Source organism: Punica granatum, chromosome 5 (genome assembly GCF_007655135.1).
Source record: "Punica granatum isolate Tunisia-2019 chromosome 5, ASM765513v2, whole genome shotgun sequence".
Classification (NCBI taxonomy): domain Eukaryota; kingdom Viridiplantae; phylum Streptophyta; class Magnoliopsida; order Myrtales; family Lythraceae; genus Punica; species Punica granatum.
The window spans coordinates 8969298-8975297 of NC_045131.1; positions in this window are offsets into that span (position 1 = coordinate 8969298).

The following is a 6000-nucleotide window of genomic DNA, read 5'->3' on the forward strand; positions in this document are numbered from 1 at the left end:
CAAGATCATTTCCAGCGTACATAATCTACTAGAAAGCAACTCCTTCAATTACGGCTCGGGATATGAGCCGGGCAGTAAATGCTCGAAATCATCAACTAATTCAGCCAAAAGGAGGAGGACGACGACATCGAATCATTGCCAGTTGAATGACGGAGGCAAGAATATATCATAAGGACAATTAAATGAAACCAAAATCATTGAGCCCTATCAAACTGCAATAATTGAGTTCTTCTCTTCCTCATCAGACATGCCACTTGGACAACCTTTGGCTCACATCCAATCCGTATGCCTATGGCTCCCTATCATCTCTTCCCTTCTCCATCTCTGTCAGACTGACCATCCCTTCTGGAGATGGCCGGTTCTCTGGATGAGCCAAAGCTTGGGTCCATTATCCCACTCGTATAATTTTCCAATTTTCCATGCATATTATAAACTCATACCAACGTCGGTTCATCGATCTGACAGTTTCAAAAGCTGATCATACGAACAAAAACAGCATCATAGACACTTTAAGAGTCGTTTATTTTATCTCTGTAACTTGTAATCCCATGTGCCAAGTTTTAAGAGCGCATCATGATACACTACGCCGAAACTGTTATGTAGAGATGGAACATTCCATTTCAAAGCATGGAATTTCCGTCCATGTATGTGATATCTGATAGGAGCTGAAACGGAATGGCCTCTGCCCTAAAAATTGGCATTCCAATTTGACATAGACGGAAAATTCCATCTCCGTCAAACATGGGACAAAACTGGGACAAAATTTCCAATTCACCGGCGTGGAACGGGACATCCCTTCCAAATTCCGTCCTACGTTGGTACGGCGGGAGGGACGGGGAATTCAGTCTCTTCCTGGGACGGACCATCCCAACTCGGTACAAATGTGGAACGACATTTTCTGTCTACGCAGTCATGGGATGGAAATGCGATGGAGATTCCGCCTCAAGAGGTAAGAGACAAAATATTGCTATCTCCATTTTTATCTCCAGTTTAGAGATGGATGTAGGGAGGGAATTTTTTTTTTTTTTGGTCTCTTAGGCTATGTTTGTATCGCGGGATATGGAGGATCGGGGTGAGATTTAAAAGGGTGGGGTGGGAGGGAATTCCAAATCTCATGTTTGGCGTTTGGATAAACATTAGTAAGGGATGAGCTGGGGGTCGACGAGATTCGAAATCTCTTGTTTGAAGAGCATTAGTAAAGAGCTGGGCAAGGTAGAGAAGGCTATTATGCATTAAAAAAAAAAAGGCTTACATAACCTTTGTAACTCTTAAAAAGTAGGGATGCAATGGTCTTTTATGTTACAATTAAAAAGACAGTGATTACCCATCTGGAAATGATACTTGGGAGTGGTTAGGTAGACCTAAAAAACTCATTGAGATTTTGAACTTCACCTCACCCCCTCCTAAACTTGAGATGGGAAAATTTGTCCCATTTCCATAGTGTGGTGGTTTCCTTTGTCTTTTCTTACAAAGAGGAGCGAAATTCTCCAACCGTAATTTGAAGATTTCTGTCTCAAAATTCCGTTTTCATTGCACAATTTTATTATAATCATCTAAAAAAATCATATTGTTCCAAATCATTTTAAAGATATAATGAATTTTCGTGAGTCTAATACAAGATTAAATAGAATCTAAACTAAAACTACTTGATATCACGTCGATGGTGATTGTTCAGTCTACTTTATATCAACGTCCGGATTTTCCCGTTCGATCGCATTCGGGTAATGATCTCCACAAGGGGAGCCCGTAAATCAAGTACTCTATAGCCACACAACAAATGGACAAGGTGACAAGTAAGATCCCAACAAAAAGTCCCGATCTGTAGCCGATTAGGATTTGTGGCAGCCTATCGTTTGCTGCCGCGTCAGTCACCGCGTCGCTTTCCATGATCTTAACATGGAATGCGTAACTCCGAATCAAGACAACAATTTCGTCTAATGGTTCTCAGTTCCTCAGTGTACGTGTAAAGTGTCGAGCAGAATTGTCAAATATGTTGCCAAAAATAGGAAGAAGAAAAAAGCAAAATTCCCGGACTGCATGTTGGATTCTCCATTTTGATTTTGACTTTGGTTTTACAATAATGATAATAATAATAACAACAACAATAATAAATAATGATAATAAAATCATCTTCTGATTTCTTCCAAGGTAGAACGATTTTGGAGATCCAGGAAAGACATGAAAATGCTGAGTTGCATATAATACAAATTAAATACAAATGCGAAGATCCTAATATATATATATAGTGAACTTCTTTTTCAATCTGTCGCATGTCATATCGTCAGATTAATAATGTAAATATTATATTAAGAAAAATATATTACATTTCTCATTAAACTTGATATTAATAAATTTTTATATTTGATATATTTTACTATTTTAAAAGCTTATATAAAACTATTATTTACGGTATATTTTTTAACTACCTAAATGTTAGTGAGAAATTCCTCTAACCTAATTAAGAGCTATCATCTCACCTATAAAAGGAAGAGAAAAAGAAATAAAAATTATTATAATATTTCCACCATACTTGTTTCATTTTACAATTTTGTTCATTGGTCCTTCGAATATATAGTGGATGGGAACGTTATCCAGCCCAAGGAAAACCGGTTAGCATATTAATTAGGCGTACCAAATGACATGTATCATTCATATAATAACTGACACAAAAATAAAGAGGAAATAGTAATAATAAAAGGGAGAATTTTGTGCTACGCGTGTAATTTAAGAGAATCAAGAATGTAAGAGAATCAAGAACAAAATAATTAATTGAGTTCAATAATTGCCCCGAGATTTTTTCATAATCAATGAAAACCCAATAAATTCTTGCCACCTAATTTACGCACCCGAAATTATTACCCTGATGTTGAGGTTTAATTTCCAAAATAATAATTGCCGTCGGCTTCAAGTGGGGACATCCATCTGATCTTATCTTCTTGATTTTTAATCACAGCATGTACACATATGCATGCATGTTAATAATATGACATAAACGTTTGAATTATACACATGCCTTCTCGATAGTTTTCCGTGCTGGCATGCGATGGGGTTCTATCGCGTAGGATCTTGTGATTATTTGGAATATGTATAGAGATGCGCATCGAACCGTTTTGCTTTGTTTGATTACTGAGAGGGCTAACTTACGTCGATATCGTTGGTGCCGACCTTAGCAAGTTGCATTATATTGTAATGTAACACGAGACCCGATGTGTTCCTTGTCATGACAAAACAAAGCGCATATAGCCAAGTAATTAAATTATATTCCTATGACTTGCCAATGGTACGAGACACCTAACCTTCGTTGTCTTATTTATTAACTTGAAGTGCAATACACACAGTGTCCCTCGTCTCATCACATCTGGTCCTAGCTACACTTCAAAGTGGGATCGAAACTGGAAGATAGTGACGACATCACGTTAACCATTGTTCCATATATATAGTCGAGTCACGATGCACAAGCAGGCAGTATCAATGAAAGCTCATGGCCGTAGATATTCTTAATTTGAGTCAATTTTGAGCAAAAATAATCTATAAAGAACCACTCATTCGGTCACTCGGTCATTCACAATGTTTATCCTTTAATTTTGGTTTCTATGATGTCCTCTTCATCTAGAGGAACGATCAAATACTAGTCCTCCTATATATTCTCTCATTTTTCTGGTATGCATTCCGATATTGAGAAATTCAATAAGTCGTCTCGACTAATGTAGTTCGAGTTAGATCACCTATTAAGGGGTTAAACTCTCTTAATCATAGATATTCTTCATTCATAAGACTTAAACTTGAGATCTTGTTTGTTTAAGAAAAACAAACGTCGACATGTTTGAACCGACCAACATTCAACATACATTCTCTCTGTTTCTTTTTTTTTTAGTGAATTGGAGACCGAAACCCAATTGCTACGTCCTCTCATTTATTTGTAATAATATGCACCGGTAAATTTCTTATTCAAGAAAGAATAGTGCATACCATCTAGAAAATAGCCCACCGCTCAATAATTAATTGTTATCCTTTACTTTTGTCCAATTGTAAAGTAGATTTATAATCTAATATAGTGAGGAAAAAATTACTACAAAATGAAACAACACGTGAGATTTTGGACAACCAAATCTCAATTTGGAATGAAGGCTGTCTTCATCCAATATGACCATCATGTGGGAATACTATAATAGAAACGCACGCCCCCGCCAACAAAGGATCTCCCGATTACTGCAATATGATATCGCAACATTATGCAAATTAGCCTCAAATACGATGTGGACATACCCGTGATACTTACATACTTGCTAGCTATCAGTATGTGCGTTCATGCATGGAGTGTATCAACATGAATCGACGATATTATTAGTTGCTTAAGATGAATGCACGAGCAGGCAGTATTGAAGAATTAGCTCATTGCACGTATTTATTCTTGATCTAGCCAAATTTTTTGGCAAAATTAATCGATCAAGAACCACTCATTCGACCACTCAAAACATTTATAATGTTCGTCCTTTAAATTTGTAAAATTTACACTATATGGTACACTTCTTTGTCTTTCTTCACGTGGTAGCATAGTTTGCTTTAATTTCACTGGATGATATAAAAATTTTGAATATTTACACCATATAACACAATGTCAACTTTCCATACAAAATACAACGGAAAGCTAATGTAGCACTATTTTTTTGACATTTTCACGTGTAAGGAAAAATTTGTGCTAGATTTGACTCAGAAAAGAAAGGTTGCAACCTCCTCCAGGTGGGGGGCAGGGATGGGTCTGCTGTGAAGGCCAACTCAGCTTTCAGTTCATGTTTTTCTTTTTTATTACAAAGTAGGTCATTGGCCTGTTACAATGAAATAAAAATATTAATTCTAATAGTTAATAAATGGGTATATAGTCTCACTATGAGAATCGAACATGCAAGCTCTTAATTGATGGGCAATGATGTACACCATTGCACTACATCATCTTTCTCATATTTCCGTTCATTTTTTTAGCATATGTTTAACGGCGTGCTAGATTTGTCAGAGAATTGATGATTTGTACTATGATATGCTAAAGGTTAAAATAGCAATAAAATTGTGTGATCTAGTGCTTTTTTTTTTAAAAAAAAAAAAATCATATTGGATAGTGTAACTTTCTTTCTAAATTTTTTGGTTATAAGGGAGGCTTATGGAATAATATAAGAATAGAAATAACAAAGCTAAATAAAAGAGTATAGAAATTCTACTGACGAAAATCGAGCCCTTGACCTCATAGTTTCAGACAGAGACTTATATCATTACACCAAATCTTCTTCCTCAACTTCCCTTTTAAATTTTAGTTTCTGCGATAATCTCTTGATCCAAAGGAATACTAGTCCTCCTATATATTCTCTCATTTTTTGCAATAATATGCACCAATAAATTTCTTATTCAAGAAAGAATAATACAATCTACAAATAGCCCACCACTTTTAATAATTAATTGTTATCCTTTTCTTTTTCCAATTGTACGGTGCTACAGAATCTAATAGTGGGTAAGAGATTAATATAAAATACAGGAACACCCAAAATTTTAGACAACCAAATCTCATTTGGAATAAAAGTTGTCCTTGTCCAATATGACCATCACGTACGTGTGAATACATTTATAGATGATACACGCAACTACCAGCAAAGGATCTCCCGATGACCGTGACATAGTATTACAACAGCATGCAGATTAGCATGAAACATGATCTAAACCTTTCGATGACAGAAGCATACGTGCTGTCGGTATGGATTCATGCATGGACCGTATCAACATGAATCGACGGTGTTATTAGTTTCTTTAAGATATAGATGATCGAACTGCACATATCAATAGGAGGGAATACGAATGTGATGGGCATTAAGAGGCATCGAGATTTGGAAATTCTCCGGAAAGGAAAAAAGAGCACTCAATCTGATTCGAGCATCGGAATTAGGCAACTGTGAGGGCAAGAGAAGACTGGGGAAAGGGAGTAAAGCTTAGAATAAAGCTTAGCATAATAATTAT